Source organism: Ovis canadensis, chromosome 18 (genome assembly GCF_042477335.2).
Source record: "Ovis canadensis isolate MfBH-ARS-UI-01 breed Bighorn chromosome 18, ARS-UI_OviCan_v2, whole genome shotgun sequence".
Classification (NCBI taxonomy): domain Eukaryota; kingdom Metazoa; phylum Chordata; class Mammalia; order Artiodactyla; family Bovidae; genus Ovis; species Ovis canadensis.
The window spans coordinates 59,934,818-59,957,539 of NC_091262.1; the positions used below are offsets into that span (position 1 = coordinate 59,934,818).

The 22,722-nt window shown below is 37.6% G+C and overlaps 2 long non-coding RNA genes across 2 annotated transcripts in view; one reads left to right on the forward strand and one right to left on the reverse strand.

Moving 5' to 3' along the window:
• Nucleotides 1–2,132: 2,132 nt before the first annotated feature.
• LOC138423154 (uncharacterized) lies at nt 2,133–18,654 on the reverse strand. Its single transcript, XR_011250149.1, has 2 exons — nt 18,436–18,654; nt 2,133–2,352 (listed from the first exon to the last, which is right to left on the reverse strand). It is a non-coding gene; the product is annotated as an uncharacterized lncRNA (long non-coding RNA).
• Nucleotides 16,450–22,722, forward strand: part of LOC138423152 (uncharacterized) — a 95,163-nt gene continuing 88,890 nt past the window's right edge. The window contains exon 1 of the long non-coding RNA XR_011250147.1: nt 16,450–16,527. This is a non-coding gene — a long non-coding RNA (uncharacterized lncRNA). The remainder of the gene's footprint in view (nt 16,528–22,722) is intronic.

Below are 22,722 nucleotides of genomic sequence, written 5' to 3' on the forward strand. Positions count from 1 at the left end.
CTTTAACAGTTAAGTATTTCCCTTTGAATGGGTAAACTAATGTGAAAGTAACAACTTAGATTTCATGAGAGACGGTGATAGGTAACACAAATACATATGCTATTATGGTCTAGAGAAAAAGAATGACCAGTTTACACATTAAAAAGGATTTTATTGATTTACTTGTAATTCACTCTTTAATCTGTAAGTTTTTAAAAAATTAAAGTATGTGGATTACTTGAAGGAAGTCTGACTTCTCCCTTATTTCTTGATGTATTTTTCTCCTCTTTCTTTTCCCTCTCTCTTTTCTTTCTCTGTAACTGCTGCCACTTTAATGTAGAAAATAGGCTCATTCATCTTATCTTCTAACGAGCTTTGATTGTACAGTGTAAGAAAACCTACAGTCTGGAGAGGCGTGTTAATGTTGGATTCTAAGAGCCCCAGCATTTGTACTTTTGACTCTATCATCTTTTATCATGTAACAAAAGACATTAAAACCAACAGAACGCATTATCTACAGAAAATACCTGTAATTGTTTTGTTAACCCAAGAGTTGACCCCTTAGCATGTAATTTCAGGTTTAAAATAAGATCAAAGGCCACTGTTTGGGTTATGTCTGCATTGTGACCTCCCCCACCATCTGAATTCCCTACAGAAAGCATCAGTTTTTTTCATTACCATCTCCTCATGCCCGGCAAGCTGCTGGCACAGAGTATTTGAGGATGAATTGTTTGCTCTGTGAGGAATTTGGGAGGTTTGCACAGTACTGTCTTAGCTATCTGATACAGCACTTTGGCACCTGTGATGTGTGATCTTTTCAGAGTCACTGTGGTTTGTTGAAAGGATACTAGATGGGGAGTCAGAAAATAGGAGTTCTTTCATTGCTTCTGGGATCTGAAGCAGTTCTCCTCAGCAGTTTAGGCTACAGTTTCCTCATAGATAAAGTAAAATGGTTGGGCTAAATGGTTTTTTTCTGTTTCTTCTGGCTTTAAAATTAATGTTTTAAAACGTTTCTACCATTATTGATTTCCTTTTTATCTTTAAATTTTGAAATAATTTAAATCTTACAGAAAAGTTGCAAGAACAGTATCAGACAACTCCTGTTTGCCCTTGACTCAGTTTCACCAATTGTTAACGTTTTGCTTCACCATTCATATGTCTATGCTGTGCTGTGCTCAGCTGCTTCACTTGTGTCTGACTCTTTGGGACCCTGTGGACTGTAGCCCTCCAGGCTCCTCTGTCTGTGGGATTCTCCAGGCAAGAATGCTGGAGTGGGTTGCCATGCCCTCCTCCAAGGGATCTTCCTGACCCAGGGATTGAACCCGCATCTCTTATGTCTCGTGCATTGGCAAGTGGGTTCTTTACCACTAGCGCCACCTGGGAAGTCCTCGTATATTTATACCTATATGTATATATATTTTTAAATATTAGTTGAGAATTCCTTCAGAAATACATTTCCAGGTACACCGATGCTTTCTTACATAACCATGATAAAGTTATCCAACTTTAGAGAGTTAATGTTTATTCACTACTATGATCTAACAAGTAGCCCATATTCAAATTTTGTCAATTGTCCAATGATATTTTCTACGTCAGTTTTTCCCCTATTCCAGGCTGACACATTGCATTTAGTTGTCGTGTCTCTTTGAATCTGGAACAGTCCTTTCTTTGTCGTGTAGGGCTTTGACATTTTCAAAAGTTACTGGCCAGTTTTTTTGTATAAAGTCTTTTAACCTATTTTTTTTTTCTGATATTTCCTCATAATTAGATTCAGGCTATGTCTCTTTAGCAGGAATACTATATTCAGTAATATTGTGCTGTTCTCAGTACATCACATCAGGAGGTATATAATGCCATGAAGTTCTAAATATTTTTGAGATATAAATTTATGGAGGAGGGTAGGTTTTCCATTTTCATTGGTTTGGGGATCTATCTAAAAGACTATTAACAAACAGAAATAGCAATTACTAAATTACCCAGATTCTGGAATTCTTTAGATTAAATAAGCTGGTTGCCTATATTTTTTAGTTTTCATCGAAATAGTTTTATTTGCATGTCAGAGAACCTTAAGATAACTACTTCTGCTCTTAGCTGAAGAAATCTCATAAGCTTGAAAAGTTTTTGAAAAGGGTTTTGAAGAAGATTCAGATACCTTTATGCAGGAGTCCATATGATGTGTTTATTTTCTTGAAAGAAAGAAATCCTCAAGACCATCTTGCTAACATTACGCCAGGTAGGATTGTGAAGGCTAACCAGAAGATGAAGTCATACAGTAGAACAAGAAGAACAAGAACTGTGTTCTCTTGACCTTTACTCTAATACTTTTTCACTACGTTGTCGTTCCCATTAATCATTCTTTGGAAGCAAGTCTGGCTAAAAGAAGGAAAAAGAAAGTGATTAGTCAATGACTATATGAAATATTTCACAGGGCCTCAGAGTAGCCCCATGGACCAGTTCTAGTGATATCCCTGATGAAAAAGCAGCCACCTTGGGTTCACTGGGTCATGCTGGCATTGTTAAGATACGTTGATTTCATTATGAAATCTGGAAAAGGGAGATAGTACTCCAGAGATTTACTATGTGGTTGTTCCAACTAAGGGCTTCCCTGGTGGTTCAGTAAAGAGTTTGCCTGCGATGTGGCAGACCTGGGTTTGATGGCACCTCTGAGGCTGAGGGTCACTGAGTCTTAATCTCTTATTACACAAGCTCCAACCTGGCTTGTTCATATGGTTGACAAAGTCTATAGGGTTTATGTTTAAGATCATGGATTTGGAATCAGATCTGGATTCCAATCTATGCTGTGTAGGAGACTTGCTTTCTCTGAGCCTCTGTTTTTTTCAACTATAAGTTAGAAATACTTCATTCACTTGGTAAAGTTCCAGCAATTCTATCATCTCTCTAATGTTTATTTTATTCTCCTCTAACATGATTTAACTGTAGAGGTTTTGGGTGGGTTTTTGTGGTTTTTGTTTTGCAAATAATGTAAATCTTAAACTTTGCTTCAAGTGTTTGGTAATCTGTTTGGCATTGGGAAAGCATTTATTATTTACCTCACTCTTGATACTGGCAACTTGGGAACATATATGATCTTTCTTTATATTTCTTAGCTAAAGAAACCTTTATATTTCTTAGATAAATATAACCTTTTATTTCTTAGCTAAAGAAATATACTTTAGAGCATTTCTTACCTTTGATCTGTTTATATGATATTTACATAAGAAACAAATGTATTCAATTTTCTGATGTCTTATTTAGTTTAAATATTTGATTTTTATTTTAAAATAACTAGATAGTTGATAGTTTCCATTTAGATAGAAAATACCATGAAAATGTAAGTGTCTTATTTCATGACCCCATTTTTTGTTTTTTTAGAATGAGTAGGTAAGATAATTTATAAGTCACGTACCTAAGAAGCCTCAAAAAATCTGGAAATAGCATCATCTCCATAATCCTTGATGAACTCAGGCCTTGATTATTTGCATTGAATGCAAACTTTACTGGCTCATCATAATACTGTTTAAACACCTCACTTAAATTATGCAGATAAAAATTGTATTCTGTCCCTTTATTTTAAAAAAGCCTTAAAGAGATAATTAAAACTATGTTTAACCAAATTCTTCAGATGAGAAAAATCATAACTAAGGGAATGGAATTCATTTTTGCTTCTTTTTAAAAAGAAAATAATTTAGTTTTCTATCTTGGGACAGGAGTTTATACCTTGTAGAGCCATGACATCACATGAAATGTTGACATCTGTTATCAACCTAATTAACTATTTGCTGTTCAAATTGTGGTGAAAGTACATTGAGACTTCTTTTGTACTCTTATCGCTTGTTTAATACCAAATTGCCTGGCATCTGTGTATCAAGGCTTTGATCTAATACTCTATCAGTTGTTGGCTCAGGCACAAGAGACTAGAGAGTACACAAAACTGTCGCTGCAGACTCCAGGGAGAAAAGCAGCCTGGATATACAGCCCTGATTAGCTAAGTCAGTCAATATTTGCATGATGCAATGATAATGCCTTCTTTATGTTAGACTGTTATTTTACTGAAGCAAGTAGGAAACTTCTTTTCAAGAACTTAGTGTAGTTTTTAGAAATTCTCCTCTTCCTCCCATCAGGTACATATATGGCATATTTTCTTTCATCTCTGTCCATTTTCCTTCCTGCCTTCAACATTTGACCATATACAAATTCAACCCAGTATCTATCCTTGAGGAGAAGACATTATTTTTTAAGATTTATATATATAAAGAATTTTGATGAAGTTGGGATCCTGCCTGCAATATGTCAGAATCTTAAAATCAGATTTATTTAATACCTTAAATACAGAAACAGCTTATTTTATTTCTATTCTCTAACCTTCAATTACTTGATGTGTAAACTCAAAACTCTGGTGTATTGATTCTGCCTTCTAGAATAGCCCTCAGGCTTCTACATATTTTAACATTACTAAAGGATATGAGAAATAAATCTTATAAAATTGATATTTGAATGAAGGGAATAGAAAGCTGTAGTATGTTGAACTCTAAGCAAAAGTCAAAATTTTCCTTATCGTCTCCTTTGTCTTACATTATTTTAGAATTCTTGGCCTTGACAGTGAGGATTTGATACTATGAGTTTGTGTTTATACCCAGCAAATTCTGTTATCTGAGATGTTCTTTCTCTTTCTATCCTTCTTTCCATTTTTTTTCCTGTTTTTAATATATGAAAAGGAGTCAATGGTGATAAAACAAACAGACTGGTATTCCCTTTAAAGTCATTCAATTAATAGTTATGGAATAATCTGAGGGAACAAGCACTGTGCCATTTGCTGGAAGGGACCAAAACAAGATACAGTCCCCTACCCTCAGCGAATGTATAGTTCAGAACATGAGTTGACCTGCAACCTCAAGTAAGGAGCATGAAGAAATATAGGGATTATGATCAAGTTCTGTATAATGTACTATGGATGTTGGGGAAGAAGTGATCAACTCTACCTGGGCTGGATGGTCTGATGGGCTTGGAGGCAAAGGGAGCACAGGAAAGGCTTTGTGAAGGAGCATCCTGGCAAAGAAAGCAATATGAGCAAAGGTGAAGAAGTAGAACAACAGGATATCTGGGACAATTGAACTATTAAAATTTTATCATGAGTTGGAGTTGGGATGTAAGGAGGAAAGAAAATTGAGATACAAATGGGTGCAGAAGTCAGCAGAAACTAGATCATGGAAGGCCTTGGAAATGAGTTTGCGTTTTATCTTAAAATGGTAAGATAGCATAACATTTGTATAGCAGGCCATGATTGGATTTATACATAGGAAAGACATTGTGGAAGTAGGATGAAGGATAAGCCAGAAGGGTGAGATGAGAAGCAGGAAGAATAACAACTGGGAGCAATTAGCCTATTCTAGGACCTCAGGTCCCTTTTCAGAATAATGTATGTACACAGATGGACTTTTCAGGTGGTGCTAGTGGTAAAGAATCTGCCTGCTAGTGCAGGAGACATCAGAGACAAGGGTTCGATCCCTGGGTTGGGAAGATTCCCTGGAGGAGGGCATGGGAACCCGCTCCAGTATTCTTGCCTAGAGAATCCCATGGACAGAGGAGCCTGGTGGGCCATTGTCCACAGGGTTGGAAAGAGTCAGATATGATTGAAGTGACTTAGCATGCACACACATGTACACTCATACATACACTTTATATGAAACATCAGTGGCTCACATATCTCTTGAACTCTATTCATGGATTCATGCAGATTCCATGTTAAGAACTTTTAAAATAGATGATAAGGGAATAAACGAATGCAGGAACATGAAGATAGAAACAGTTGAATGGGAGAGGTATAACTGAGTTTCTAGAACTTGTTTGACAAATTGAACATAAGAGTAAAGGATAGCAAAGAGTCTCAGATAACTCCCAGGATTCTAGCTATGGTTAATGGATGGACAATAGAGCTTTGATCAAGAAAAAATATTTATCTAGAGAGGAATGTTTGGGGGATTATTGGAATACTTGTGGAATATCCTGGTGAAGATGTTAGAAGATAGGTATAAATAAGGATCTTGAGTTTAGTAAGGGGGGGTTAGACTAAAGATACTGATATTCTAGAATCTCAGATCTGTAAATAGGGATTAAACCCATATGTTGAGGGAAGAGCATGGAGATCACATAGAGAAAGGAAGAGAAGGCCAGGCAATAGTCTGAGGGGAGCACGAACTTTGAAGGATCTATCAAAGAAAGAGGAGTGAGTGAAGGAGGTTGAAAGGCAGAAGGAAAAGATAGAGTGAAGGGTCTTAGAGGCTAAAGGAAGAAATAACATAAAGGAAAGAATGGGTCACAGCATCAAAATTTTCAAGGATAAATACAGTAAAGATTTCATTGTACATGACAACTAGGTAGTTATTTACAACTCCTGTCAGAAGGGTTCCAATGGAATTGGGGGTGGGTGAAGGTAATAAGCCATGCTACTGAAAGTCACAGTGAAGGGGAGATGAGAAATTGGCCCTGGACTATTCCTCCATGGACATTGACTGTGGTGGCAAGATGAATGATGAATTTACGGTTTTGCTGGATCAAAATACATGTCTATTTATGGTGTAGAGAGATAGAACTGATTCAGTTCAGTTCCATCTCTCAGTCATGTCCAACTCTTCGTGAGCCCATGGACCGCAGTACACCAGGCCTCCCTGTCCATCACTCCAACCATCTCATCCTCTGTCGTCCCCTTCTCCTCCTGCCCTCAATCTTTCCCAGCATCAGGGTCTTTTCAAATGAGTCAGCTCTCCGCATCAGGTGGTCAAAGTATTGGAGATTCAGCTTCAACATCAGTCCTTCCAATGAACACCCAGGACTGATCTCCTTTACAATGGACTGGTTGGATCTCCTTGAAGTCCAAGGGACTCTCAAGAGTCTTCTCCAACACCACAGTCCAAAAGCATCAACACTTCGGTGCTCAGCTTTCATTATAGTCAAGCTCTCACATCCATACATGACTACTGGAAAAACCATAGCCTTGACTAGATGGACCTTTGTTGGCAAAGTAATGTCTCTGCATTTTAATATGCTGTCTAGGTTGGTCATACCTTTTCTTCCAAGGAGTAAGCGTCTTTAAATTTCATGGCTGCAGTCACCATCTGCAGTGATTTTGGAGCCACCAAAAATAAAGTCTGTCACTGTTTCTACTGTTCCCCCATCTGTTTGCCATGAAGTGATAGGACCAGATGCCATGATCTTGGTATTCTGAATGTTGAGCTTTAAGCCAAAATTTCACTCTCCTTTTTCACTTTCATCAAGAGGCTTTTTAGTTCTTCTTCGCTTTCTGCCATATGGGTGGTGTTATCTGCATATCTCAGGTTATTGATGTTTTTCCCAGCAATCTTGATTCCAGCTTGTGCTTCATCTAGTCCAGCATTTCGCATGATGTACTCTGCTTATAAATTAAACAAGCAGGGTGATAATATACTGCTTTGATGTACCCCTTTTCCTATTTGGAACCAATCTGTTGTTCCATGTTCAGTTCTAATTGTTGCTTCCTCACCTGCATACAGATTTCTCAGGAGGCAGGTCAGGTGGTCTGGTATTCCCATCTGTTTCAGAATTTTCCACAGTTGATTGTGATCCACACAGTCAAAGGCTTTGGCATAGTCAATGAAGCAAAAATAGATGTTTTTCTGGAACTCTCTTGCTTTTTCATGTTTTTAAATGAGGTTAAACAACTTTCCATATATACTTTTTTAGCTATTTGTATTTCTTCATTCTTGTTTAAAATCTTTGTCCATTCTGCTATTGAGTCTGTCACTTCATTAATTTGTAAGAGTTCTTTTTACTTACTCGTATGGATTGTTTTTCTGTTCTATATATTGAAAACACTTTCTTCCTGGCTGAAGTTTGTGGGTATTTTTTTTTTAGCATGTTTCTTTTTATTTTTTAATTAATTTATTTTAATTGGAGGTTAATTACTTTACAGTGTTGTGGTAGTTTTTGCCATACTTTGACATGAATCAGCCATAGGTGTGCATGTGTACCCCTGTCCTGAACTGCCCCCCCCCCCCCGCTTCCGTCCCCATCCCATCCCTCTGGGTTGTCCCAGTGCCCTGACTTTGAGTGTCCTGCTTCATGCATTGAACTTGGACTGGTTATCTATTTCATATATGGTAATATACATGTTTCAATGTAATTCTTTCAAATCATCCCACCCTCACCTTCTCCCACAGAGTCCAAAAGTCTGCTCTCAATGTCTATGTCTCTTTTGCTGTGTTGCATATAGGGTTGTCATTACCATCTTTCTAAATTCCATATGTATGCGTTAATATACTGTATTGGTGATTTTCTTTCTGACTTCCTTCACTTTGTATAATAGGCTTCAGTTTCATCCACCTCATTAGACTGACTCAAATGCATTCTTTTCTATAGCTGAGTAATAGTCCATTGTGTATATGTACCACAGCTTTCTTATCCATTCGTCTGCTAATGGACATCAAAGTTGCTTGCAAGTCCTAGGTATTGTAAACAGTGCTTCAGTGAACATTGGGGTACATGTGTCTCTTTCAATTCTGGTTTCCTTGGTGTGTATGCCCAGTAGTGGGATTGCTGGGTTGTATGGCAATTCTATTTCCAATTTTTAAGAAATCTCCACTCTGTTCTCCATAGTGGCTGTACTAGTTTGCATTCCCACCCACAGGGTTCTCTTTTCTCCACACCCTTTCCAGAATTTGTTGCTTGTAGACATTTGGATAGCAGCCATTCTGACTGGTGTGAGATGGTACCTCATTGTGGTTTTAATTTGCATTTCTCTGATAATGAGGGATGTTGAGCATCTTCTCATGTGTTTGTTAGCCATCTGTATGTCTTCTTTGGAGAAATATCTGTTTAGTTCTTTGGCCCCTTTTTTGATCGTGTCATTTATTTTTCTGATATTGAGCTGCATGAGCTGCTTGTATATTTTGGAGATTAATTCTTTGTCAGTTGTTTCATTTGCTATCATTTTCTCCCATTCTGAAGGCTACCTTTTCACCTTACTTATAGTTTCCTTTGTTGTGAAAAAGCTTTTAAATTTAATTAGGTCCCATTTGTTTATTTTTGCTTTTATTTCCATTTCTCTGGGAGGTGGGCTATAGAGGATCTTGCTGTAATTTATGTCAGAGTGTTCTGCCTATGTTTTCCTCTAGGAGTTTTATAGTTTCTGGTCTTACATTTAGATCTTTAATCCATTTTGACTTTATTTTTGTATACGGTGTTAGAAAGTGTTCTAGCTTCATTCTTTTACAAGCAGTTGACCAGTTTTCCCAGGACCACTTGTTAAAAATATTGTCTTTTATCCATTGTATATTTTTGCCTCCTTTGTCAAAGATAAGTTGTCCATAGGTGTGTGGATTTATCTCTGGCTTTCTATTTTGTTCCATTGATCTATATTTCTGTCTTTGTGCCAGTACCATACTGTCTTGATGACTGTAGCTTTGTAGTATAGTCTGAAGTCAGGCAGGTTGATTCCTCCAGCTCCATTCTTCTTTCTCAAGATTGCTTTGGCACTTTGAGGTTTTTTGTGTTTCCATACAAATTGTGAAATTATTTGTTCTAGTTCTGTAAAAAATACCATTGGTAGCTTGATAGGGATTGCATAGAATCTGTAGATTACTTTGGATAATACTCATTTTCACTATATTGATTCTTCTGACCCATGAATATGGTATATTTCTCCATAAATTTGTGTCATCTTCAATTTCTTTCATTAGTGTTTTATAGCTTTCTCTATATTGGTCCTTTGTTTCTTTAGGTAAATTTATTCCTAAAGTATTCCTTTAGGAATTCCTAAATTTACTTAGGAATTATTTATCCTAAATAAATTCCTAAATTTATTCCTAAAGTGTTCCTTTTAGTATTTGATTCTTTTTGTTGCAATGGAGAATGGGATTGCTTCCTTAAAAATGTAGTTTGTGTTTTAACTTTGCTTATGATGTCTTTATGACAATCCCATATGTCAGTCTTTATGGAATTTTTAAAATGTTCTCCTTTATTTTAATCCAATATTTTAAAGGTTTTGTTTATTATATATGGCTGTTGATTCCATCTGGAATTTGTTTATATATGTGACATAGTGCCCATGTTTTATTCTTGTAAAGTAGGTACTTTCCAGTATCATTATTAAACATTCCTTCTTTTTTCTGATGGTTTGAAGTACTACCTTTATTATATTCCAAGTTACATGTGTACAAGAGTATTTCAGATTTTGTTTGTTTCTTTGATATATTTGCCTATTCCTGCACTGAGTTTATACTTTTAGAATAGAATTTCATAGTATGCTTGATATCTGATGGAAGAAATAGTCTTTATTTTTTACTCTTTGTTTTTGTAAGAGTGTTAAATTCAATTTTTGCTCATTTTAGTCTTCTCATGAATTTTAGGATCAGCTGGTCAAATTCCATTTCAACTTATATTACAGTAGCTCATAGAATAAAATATTTATTATAGGAAGTCTTCCCAATCCAAAGCTGTTCCTTCTATTTTCTTGAGGCCTTTTTAAAAATAGTTTTCTTTATATGGGTCTTGGAAATTTCTTGTATTTATTTCTAATGTCTTAGTTTTTGTTTCTTCTGGATTTGAAAATCTTTTTCCATTGCATTGATTGTTAGAATGTATCAGTTAGGAAAGTATATGGCCACAAACAACAGAAAGCCAACTGTGGCTTAAAGAAACAGGAGTATATTTTCGTCACATAACAAAAAGCCAGAGGTAAGCAGTTGCCAGGGCATCTGTCTCTTTTGCATCTTGTACCATTATCTTCAAAAGATGCCCACTGCACCACTAGCCCCTAGTCAGCATTCAGACCAGAAAGAGAAAGAGAAGGGAGAGGAAAGTTGAAAAGTCTGTACCAAGAAGGCACAAGCTCCTCTAGAGGCATGACCCACCTCTCAGTAGCTTGTCTCTCCACCACCTCCAGGTGGCAAGGGAGGCAGCAGGGGTGAAGAGGGATGAGCATGGCGGTTAGGTCCGCCAAACAGCAGTGACTCCACACCTGGCTTGTACTATAGCTACTCATTTGTGTGTTGATCTTCCATCAGCTGCCATCCTAAACATTCTCATTAATTTGAGGAATATGTCAATTGACTCCCTTGCATTGTCCAGGTATATGTCTACAAATAATGACTGTGTCTCTTCCTTTCAGGAGCTGTACCTCCTTTTTTGAGAATATTTTTTCTTTTTGGTCTAATTTTACTGGGTAGTAACCTATTTTGGTCTTAGGATGCAATCGCCTTTTATGTCTTTTTGAAGATATTCATCAGAATAAATGTTTTGTTTTCTTTCATTCCCTTAATGATCTTTAATTTTCACGGAAGCTCTTCATTATTGTTTCTGTTGTTAAATGCTGCTAGTTTTCCTTCAGTATCTGGTAAGCCTCAGTTGTTTATTTAATATAAGTAATGATGAAAAGACTAGATTCATTAATATAAGCAGCTCATATATATCTCCTCTGAAGCAGAATCCACCTGTTTTCCCTGCCTGAGGGGGCTGGCAGACCAGCAGGCTTTGTTTGAGGTGTACAGGCTTCAAGCAGCAGGCTTCAGGCGGATGGCATCTTCAATCACTCCCATGCCTAGGAGAGGAGGGTGGGCCAAGTTCTGATGCTGAGGGAGGCAGTGCATTTGCCTCCAGGCAGAGGTCCCTCCCCATCATATCTTCCCCTTCCCTGTCTGTCCTAAAGGTCTGGAGTTACTTATATTCCACCTTTCTCCTTTTTCAGTGCCTTGCACCCACATGGGATACCCATAGATAGGATATTTCTTGAGAGAGATGATCTGAGGGTTTAGCTGGGGGGTTAAAAGCAGCTGCTGCCAGTAGCTCTGCATAAAAAAAAAGGTACACATGCCAAGGGCAGTTCTTTAGTGAACTCTCAAGTTCTCTCTAGGGCCTCCTCTTAAGAGTGAGACTTCTCTGAATTTGTACTTCTCTCCAACTCCTGGTTTGGACTGTTTCTTTCCCTTGGATCCTGTTCTCAGTCAATACCATGCATCCCCTTTGCTTTTCTATCTTCTAGGGATTCTTTGGAATTTCTTGTCTGCTGACAAAATTTTTATTTTATTTTTTTAGTATGCTCATGAATGTATTCTGTTAAAATATCTGTCTTTTTAGATATTTCAGGGATTGTGGCCAGGAGTAGATGTGTGTCTTTTGTCCTCCATCTTGATCCACACTTCTCTGAAGAGATACTTACAAAATCATTTACATGTGGCCAATTGACTGTCCCTCCCAAAGCAAACAAAATGCAGCTGTGTGGTGATTAATTGTTAAGTAACCATTCTGTATTCTGTAAATCTTTCAGTAATAGAAACACTGTCCATTGAGATTAACATATACACACTACTACCTGTAAAATAGATAACTAACAAGGACCTACTGTATAGAACAGGGAACTATACTCAATATTTTATAGTAACCTAAAAGGGAAATAATCTGAAAAAATGGATATATATGTCTGTATAACTGAATGGCTTTGCTGTATACCTGAAACTGACACAACATTGTAAGTCAACTCTACTTCAGTTTTTTAAAATAGAATCTAACTTTATCTCCAATATTCTAAGATTTCATTCATCCTCTAAAATTCAGCTGTCAGCCAATTTTTTTCTTAAAAACCCTAACCAAAAAAAAAAAAAAAAAAAAAAACCACTGTCAGTTTGAGGTACAGTGATGAATTTTTAAGCTTCTTTTTTTTTTTTTTAAGAAATAAATGTTGATACTTTAAAGCACTGATTCAATATTTCTCAAAATGCCACACACACACACACACACACACACACACATTTATCTTTATTCTGTGTGCTTGTCTCACCTTGGGGACAATTTTTTCCTAAAAAAATTTTTTTAAGTAGGCATTTTCTGACAATACCAAATTTCCCAAATGTGATGTTTACATAACACTGATGCCTGGGAATTATTAAAAGAAGTTTGGTTCTCTGTATTTTGTTATTGTTCTTTCTTTTCCTTTCTTTTGGGTGGGGTAGAAGAATCTTCTGCTTTCTTCAGAAATGAACTTGTCCATTAAAGGAAGCTGTTGTATTACCATAACAATATATTTTCATTTATATTCAGCTCATTTCCAGAAGTGACTGTCTGTCCAGCAGGAAAGCCCTGGAAGCTCATCTAATGACCAGATTGAAAATTTTCACTGCAAGATGAGGACTAACTTCCTTGTTGACTGTGGGGACATAGGATCAAGTTTTCATCACCATAAACTCATGGCAGAATCTGTAGAGTTATATTTGAAAATAAAAAGGAATGGAACATGCTTGTTTCAGTGATGGGCTCTGGTTTCTCATCCTCAAAAATGTGATGCTCATCATATTAAAATGCTAAAAAATCATGCCACATGAAACAAGCATCCAAAGATTCTAAGCAGAACACCATACCCTGAAATTAGTAAAATTAAATGGCAGCTATAATTCAAAGCTTTTCTAGTATAATATTGCCAAAGATTCTACAACACCTTCTTAATTCTCTCTACTTACTTTATTTGGAAGGGGCAGTAGCAGTATAACCTATGGTATAGATGAGACTCAGCTGCTAAAGAATCTGCCTGCAATGTAGAAGACCCTGGTTTGATTCCTGGGTTGGGAAGATCCCCTGGAGAAAGGATAGGGTACCCACTCCAGTTTTCTTGGTCTTTCCTGGTGGCTCAGATGGTAAAGAATCCGCCTGCAATGCAGAAAACTTGGGTTCAATCCCTGGATTGGGAAGATCCCTGGAGGAAGGCATGGCAACCCACTCCAGTATTCTTGCCTGGAGAATCCCATGGACAGAGGAGTCTGATGGGTTATAGTCCATGGTGTTGCGAAGAGTTGGACATGACCGAGGGACTAAGCACACAGAAATTATTAAATAGCTCAGTACAACAGATTTTGCCAACAAAGTTCTGTCTAGTTAAGGCTATGGTTTTTCCAGTGGTCATGTATGGATGTGAGAGTTGGACTGTGAAGAAAGCTGAGCACTGAAGAATTGATGCTTTTGAACTGTGGTATTGGAAAAGACTCTTGAGAGTCCCTTGGACTGCAAGGCGATCCAACCAGTCCATCCTAAAGGAGATCAGTCCTGGGTGTTCATTGGAAGGACTGATGTTGAAGCTGAAACTCCAATACTTTGGCCACCTGATGCAAAGAGCTGACTCATTTGAAAAGACCCTGATGCTGAGAAAGATTGAGGGCAGGAGGAGAAGGGGACGACAGAGAATGAGATGGTGGGATGGTATCATCGACTCGATGGACATGAGTTTGGGTGGATTCTGGGAGTTGGTGATGGACAGGGAGGGCTGGTGTGCTGCAGTTTATGGAGTCACAAAGAGTCGGACATGACTGAGCGACTGAACCACTATTAGTGACTTAGAAATGTATTTCTAACACTTTCCTAAGAGGAAGGGAAGTGATTAAATACGTGAGTATGACTCAGTTCATGTTGGCCTAGTTTATAAGCTAGAGTTTGGAGGGAGAATAAATTGAACTATTTGCTAAATGGGGTTTTAGAATTATTCTAGAGGAAACAAGAATTTCACATGTGGTTTTCACTCTGATAAGTTTTTGATTATGGATTCTACATTTATTACCAAGGGTTTGGTATACTTAGAACTGGACACCCCAGTGGCCAAGAGAGAATGAGTCTGTGGAAAAACACTCTTGTTGCGCCAGAAATATTGTCAGAATTTCCCCCCAAAAAAGCAATCTGAATGTTTGTCTTTATTCTAATTTAAATCACACGGTGATTTGCTAAGGCTTTAAAAATGCAATTTAATCCTGTTCAATTTCCAAAGAGGGGTGAACATATAATGAAATGAATTAACTAGGCCAATCATAATGAAATGCTGGAGAAAACCAGACTCACTCACCATATGCCAAGGGTTTTGCAAATAGATCTCATCCTGCCTGATCTGTGTGTGGGGGTGGGGGTGGGGAGGTGGTAACTGGGGGAGGTAAGATATCATTTAAAGAAGGAGCATTACTCCTTTCAGGAGATCTGTTCATATGACTTTCAACAAAGCATCAACCCAAAACGTCATATTGTGTGAGTAGCTAAATTTTTAATGGCAGCTGAGGACAAAATTTGAAGCCACAATACAACAGCCTCTCCTCATCTCATACTTGGCTAGAGGTGACACTCTGGGAATAATTTGTTCATCTGGAAAAAAACACAACAGCATTGTATCTGGAACAATCACTGGACATTCTCTAAACTCAAGAAATACTGCTTTGAAGCAGGGCGATAAGAAAGCATTAAAATGAGAGGATCCAGAGTAAGCCATTGTAGCTTTAAAGGCTGGCTTTGCTACTGATTACTCATGTGGCTTTGGAGCTAAGTGAAGTTATGAGTGACTTAACTTCAACAAACTTTGGTTTTTCTCATCTGTAAAATGGGGATATTAACCTCATGCAGTTGAGGTTAGGGTTAAGTTAAATAAATAAAGTGTATAACGCACTGCATGATGCATGGTTAATGTTTGGTGAACATTAACAATTGTTAGTTCTGTTATTATTAAAGTCATCAAAAATACTACAGTTTTCTTCATGCAACAAATACTGTGCATTCACCATGTGTGAAACCTTGCTAGAGGCTGGGAATCAAGACTTCCATCTCTATTGGCTACAGATGTCAATTTCTGCTTGCTGATCTTACCTTAAAGACAGCACTTTACGGTGCATTGTTCACTTTTACAGATTAGCCCATTGCCACATTGGAAAAAATGCGAAGATTCATGCATTTTAGTTAAGCTTAATGAATGATTACAGCAACAACCAAGAAACTGAAGTACACTTTAACTGACTTCTGTCTTATATAAAATATGGGTAGTTGGGTTTCAGTCGGCATCGTAAAAGGAAGAAAGGGGCTGGTGTTACATGCTTCTGTGATTTTTTTGCATAGCTTATGATTTTTATTTTTTTTCCCCTCTCCCTTTTAAACATGATACGCACTAAGATCTTCATGTACATGGCTACACCTTCTAAGATGCCGGGCTTGCCTCCATGTGAACATGGAATCCCCTTGTCAGTTATGTTTGCTCATGCATCTCTAGCAGCTGGAGGAAGAATCAGATCAGGCTCTGGAGGGCAAGCTATGTCCCACTCATGCCCCCCAGGAGACTGCACTTTGAGGTCCACCTTCCCAGAGAATGTGATTTAGAGCACGGTGACTGTGGGCTGGGGACTTGTCTCGGCTTCCCATTAATCTCTGAAGATGGAAGGGTAATCCTTTCACAAATATGGGAATGGGGGCTGCTCTGAGGCTGGCAAATAATAAACAATGAGGGCTTTTTTTTTTTTTTTTGTCCTGGATTCCTCCAGCCCTCCTCTCTGCAGTCCTTAGCCCTCGTCTTCCTCTCTTAAGGATTTAAATGGAATGACCTTAATTCTCGCTTTGTTTGCACTCTATCTTTTAAGGAGCTGCAATGAAGACCAAGACAAACAGTAGATTAACAGTGGTACCTTTTATAAAGCTGATTAGTTCCTAAAATATGCTGAAAGGAAACAAAACTAGAAAGGAAAAAAAAAAAAAGAGAAAGTGGAATGGAGGCTGAGACAGAAGCCTTTGTCGGTGAGTTTGAAATAGCTCCGTTCCTTTCTATGGCTGCAGGTATTGACCTTCCAGTAAAATATTTCCTTTGTGTGCGAAGGCTTTGCTAGGATAGCATTTATAGTACTAAGCAGGTGCCTGGTAAGTGTTTCTAAACAAATATTACTTCACTGCCTAATTTTGATTTAAGGGGAGAGTGGTACTAGGGATGCATTCAGAAAACATTTGATATGGCTCATCTGCTGCTCCTGGTTAGCAGGGCCTATCAAGTGGCTGACAGCATAAAATCAGAATTCCAGAGATGCTGTTCCATGTGGAGTCATTAAGAGAAACACTTCCTCCTAAAATCTCCTTCAGCCCCTTCGGATTTGAAGGAATTTACAGAGAAACTTCCCAGGCACCTCAGCTATATCCAAATGAAAGCCAAAGCAGAGTATGGCAGATCTGAAAGTGGGTCTCTGGAATGACAATGGGTTACTGAAATTGTTCGATTTAATTTAAAGTTAAATAAAATGTGAAAGGCTCAGGCGCGTTAATAAGACGATCCATCTGCTTATAATAATAGGATAATTCACATCTTCACTGTCAGAGCAGAAAGCCTCTGATAAGGTCAATCATTAAACTCAATATGCTTCATTCTTTGGTGCTGTGTCGCTTAGTTTCTCAGCGCCACTTGTCTGCCCTTCTTTTCCACTATGCACCTATATTGGAAATTTAGCTCCATTAGGTAGATGCTTGCACCATTATGAAGCCTGATTCCATCATTTTCCAAGTGCCAAGCCATTTAAATACAGTGCAGTCTTTGGTCCTATTTAATCCAAACATTTACACACATCCAGCTCCTTCTTATCTTTTTAAATAGAATGCAGGGGTTATTTTTAAATTACATCCTCATTCATGTTCTATGAAAGCCTCAAGAGAAACCGTCCATGGGATTTAAATTCTGGTCTACAGGTGCTGCTTCCAGTTCCTGGCCTTTAAATCCTGGCACCAGCATAACTCTGGGCATGCCTTCCCTGTGATGAGGTGGAAAAGATACAACAGAAACAGCCATTTTTTTTTTCCTCTCCCAGAAATTATACTACACTGAAGTATACTGTAGCTTTTGCTTTCTTCTCTATTTATACCCAATTTTAAAAACATTCAAGTGTCCCCAGAAGTTAGGATGCTTGAAATGAGGCAAGTGCTTACCCAAAACTAAGGTGTGCATCATTTCTTTCACCATGTGGGGTCAGTGAGACTTACATCTATGTGCTGGCAGTTTCTGATGTTACAGTGAGTCCCTCCATGACTTGTGTGCTATGACTGATACCAACCTGTCCCACATTCCTGAATCATCCATGGTTCCCTTTAGGCCCTTGAGACTATCTTTTCCACCAATGTCCTCTTCTGCTGGTTTCTAGCATCAACTATTCAATTCAGCTCTTGTAACCAAAGCAGAGATGCCCTGAAGGAATAGACACTAGCTTTTTTCAACTATTACTCTGCAGATACTGGTTCAATAAAAAATAATCTTTTGCCGATTTGGAAAAGCAATTGGACAAAATGACTTTTTGCTTAAACAACTTGTTCTCAACCTACTTTATCTTGTTCTATACTTAAAAAAAAATCCCTGACAACACAGTGAGATTCCCCAAATGATCAAAATGGTGTAATTGTGTTGGGTGCACATCTCTGCTAGGCTCCCGCTAGTTCCCACTCACCTAGAGAGCTCATGGATAAGCCTGAGAGGTTGGTGTGCGTGTGCGTGTTTTAACAAATTTTCAAAAGTTGCCATGGGGAGAGAATAGAAAGAAAGCCCTTCAGAAAGAAAATTATTTTCACAGCATCGTCACCAGAAAAACACCCCCGCAATGGATATCTCTGAAGGTCGGCTGCCCTCTGAACTAATTGGGGGAGGAGGCGGGGAGCACTTTGAGATTTGCTCACCTTTTATAATGGGTCTCAGAGAAGTGATCAGTAGCCAAACGCTTCCTGCCATGAGTGGTTTGGGCACTCTCTAAGCAAAGGAAAAGGCTCCTCCAGTTTCTTCTTGTTCATGTCCCTGAGAGAGGTCACCACCTTCCCTCTTTTACTTGCCACTTCTGATTATTGGGTAGGTTCTGCTCCAAAAGTCATCTTTTGTTGTGAGGACATTCATCTTCTCCCCTGTGATGAAATGCTCGCTGAGAAGGAGGGGTGGAAGTAGGAAAACTGATCTCAAAAGCCTCAAGATCACAGGCAAAGAGCCTTATTTATAGACCTGTACTGAAAATCAAGTTCAATCTGTGTGAATGCACTACATTAAACCAATAACAGACAACAAGCTTGTGAATATTTGGCAGGATGATGAAATCGGCCACAGCCTGTGTGCTGAGGGGAGTCGGGGGGAGCATTGTCTAGGAAGGGCTGGTGCTCTTCCTTTGGAGTGTGTTGTGATTGCTAGCTGGTTTCCACAGATCCTTGCTGAATATTATGCCATTAAACAGTATGAAAGAAAATCAAAATATATGTTTATGGGGGTACTAAATAGTAAGTGCCCTTTCAAATGCTCTTTAATGGCTAGGCTTTAAAGTCGTCCTGGAGCACCCTCAGAAAGCGAGAGCAGCAGGTTTTACAGATTTCTGTGGCTGTAAACCACCATGAGACGCTGAATGAAAGTGCGCTGGGATTTATGAACACCCGCACTCTGTACCCTTAAAGGCATATTCCCAAAGACAAAACAGCCCTCTGCCCTGTCTGTTCTTTTTATTACTATTATTGAAGTGTATTTGATTTACAATGTTGTGTTAGTTTCAAGTGTACAGCAAAGTGATTCAGTTATATACACATACATTTTTTCAGAGTATTTTCCCTTGTAGATTACTAAAACTACTGAGTATATTTTCCTGTAGTAGGTCCTTGTTGGTTATCTGTTTTAAATACAGCAGTGTGTTTTATATACAGTATATAAATTCTTAAATTTTAGTTTTTAGTTTTCATTGAAAAACAGTGATTTCTCACTGTATTTCTCAGTGTGTTTTTCTAAGCTGTATTTTTCTCAGAACTTGAGTGACAATTGATGTTTGGCTTGACATAATAGTGAATATACTTCCTGGGGCAATCAAAAAGGAATATATGTTTGGATTGCAATAGATAAAAGCAATTTCTAAATAAGAAAATATATTTTGCCATGTAAAAAAGCAGATATAATTAAGAGCATTTCTAGACTAAGTGCAATTCTTGTAGCATATTGTAGATTGTATATTTGTTATGTTAAATGTACTGGAGCTCCATATATGAACAGACACCCAGGCCAAGATAACAGAAAAGGAAGTCCAGAAATAAATAAAAAAAGTAATGTACTTTAACATCTGGAAAGGCAACATCTCAAACCAGTATAGGGAAGGGCAAGGGGGAGATTTTTTTATTCTATAACTAGTATAGGATAATTGGATAGCCATCAGAAAAAAAAAAATCAAAAGTTGGATCTGTCCCTCATACCATGCTCAAGGATAAAGTTAAGAAAAGGTAAAGATTTTTAAAAAATGAAGAAAAGGAAAGAAACCAGACAAGCACTACAGAAATGCTCAGGAGAGCGTCTTTGTTGGGAGTTTTTTTCTTGGCATGGGAATGGGAGAGAAGAGACAGGCAGAAACCATAAAAGATTTGTACGACCACATAAAACCCAGAACTTCTGCACGGAAAAGTCCTTATGCAAAATTAAAAGACAATGAATTGGGGGAAATATTTGCAACCCATAACACAACATAGCATAAATTTTTCAAAAACATAAAGAGCTCATAGAAATCAATAAGAAAATATCAATACTTGAAATATGGGCAAAGTATCTCAAGTGAGAATTAACAGGGAAATAAATGCAATTGGCTTTGAAACATATGAAAGATATTTGACTTCACTAATAACAGAAATTTAAATTAAAACTGTAGGGTTGCCCTGGTTTTTTTACCTATCAGATTGGCAGAATTTCAAAAGTTTAATATTACCCTTTGTTGGGAGGTTATGAGGAAATGGGTACTTTTGTACACTCTCGATGGGAGCGTAAATTGGAATAGCTTCTATAAAGTCAATTTGACAATATTCATCAAAGTTACAAATGCAAATTTTTTTAACCTAGAAATTTCACCTCTGGGATTCTATCACATATATATTTGCATATATATAAAATGACATACACAAGGTTATAAAAGCAAAATAATGAGAATAACCTGAATATCCATCAACAGAGACCGATAAAATGAATTCTAGAACATAAAGGAAATCAATCCTGAATATTCATTAAAAGAACTGATGCTGAAGCTCCAATACTTTGGCCACATGATGTGAAGAGATCACTCATTGAAAAAGACCCTCATGCTGAGAAAGAGAAGGGGGCAACAGAGGCTGAGATGGCGGATGGCATCACTGACTCAATGGACATGAGTTTGAGCAAACTCTGGGAAATAGTGAAGGACAGGGAAGCCTGGCATGCTGCAGTCCATGGGGTTGCAAAGAGTCAGACGCGACTTAGCGACTGAACAACAACAACGGAATATTATACTATTATAAAAGGAAAAGGGAGGAGGAATGTCCCTATGTTCTGATACAGAAAGACAACCAGATATAGTGTCAAGTGAAAAGTGCAGAGCAGTGTGAATAGCAGGCTAACATTTGTGAATGCAAGAGGTAAGAGAAGAATCTCTGTCAGTATTTTCTAATATTTGCATAAAGAAATTCCAGAAAACTACAAAAGAATCTAATAATAATGGCTGTGGAGGATTAAGAGAGAACTGCATTTCAGGGGTGGGAGGGAAATTTGTCATAATAAACCTTTTAATCTTTTTAAATTATATTTTACCAAGTATTCCTACTTAAAACTTTGTATCATTAAGAACTAAATTATACAGTTAAATAAAAATTAAATTAGATCATTTCAAGTTCAAATAAAACAAATGAAAAAGTTCACAGGAAAATTGTACCAATGCTAATGAAAGTAATTGCTGATTTGGACAGATATATGTCTAGCAATGCAATGATGAACAAAGATTAAGAGTGGTTTTTTTTTTTTAGGAACTGTTATTAATTTGGTCCCTGTCTATAATGTATCCCTTTATTTATATGCTATATCTCTCCATTTTCTGGTTAAAAATCTAGAAAATTAAAAATTAAGGAATGATTATATTTATATTGGTTAGCGTCAAGAAACCATTTAAATAAAAAGTTTTTCTTTTTAGTAATCCCTCATCTTTAAAAACTTACTTCCACATTCCCAAAGTAGAAATTGACCCCAACACTGTCTCACCACCAAAAGAAAATTTGCCCAACTCTTCCATTTGGCTTCAGTCCTAACTTCCACCATGCTATCTTTGGGTTAAACAGAACGTAAGGTTAAAGTAGCAGAGCCTCGAGAATCAAAGAGTTGATGCCACAATTGTATAGTTAAAAACTATATTTACTCTAAATTGCAAAATGGTAGGTATTGTATGTGATGTTTAAGTTGCAGCGATTGTTCTAGTAATAAATGTAATATTCAGCAGCATTTTTCATAGATTACTCAGTTCATCATTAGAGCCATTTTGCCTCTTTATAATAATGTGCACTTTCCTTTAGAAAGAGCTTGGTTATTTCTTTGGTTGGGCCTATTTGCTCCTTTTTTATGTGAGATTTTTCAATACTATGAAATGATGCAGAGCAAAAAAGGTCCATCCACTTCACTTGTGTTGCCTCCTGCGTTACCTAAACCACAACAGAACAATGACAGACAACAGAGCCTTTCTCCTCACTAACAATTCAGTCACCATGACAACCAGCAGAAGAACGTTGGGCCAGAAAAAAGCAATGAGCTTGAGGGACTAGACTAATCAAAAAATGGAATAACATGGCAACAATTACACTGATGAGTGAGAGGGAAGCTACAGATGCATTCAGACACCTATGGCACCACAGACTCAACGCATTCAGCATTTCGTGTCTAGTGTCTTGTGTTTCTGAGAGCAGGTAAATAGACAAGATCGAATTGTGTAACAGAATGTCAGTGCTCTAGTTAAATAGAAAATTCCTTTCCTTTGGCTGTGCTACTTCAAGCGCATTGAAGAGGGTTTAGGGGAGATGAGGTTTTGAAGTGAAATGTGTAATAGATACAATATGAGTGCCACAAGGCAACATTATTTAGTTTTAAAAAAGTAAACTGGGGTATGTCCCCCCCCACTTCTTTTTTTCAAATATATAGGCACAAATAAAGGGAGAATGCCGCTGGAT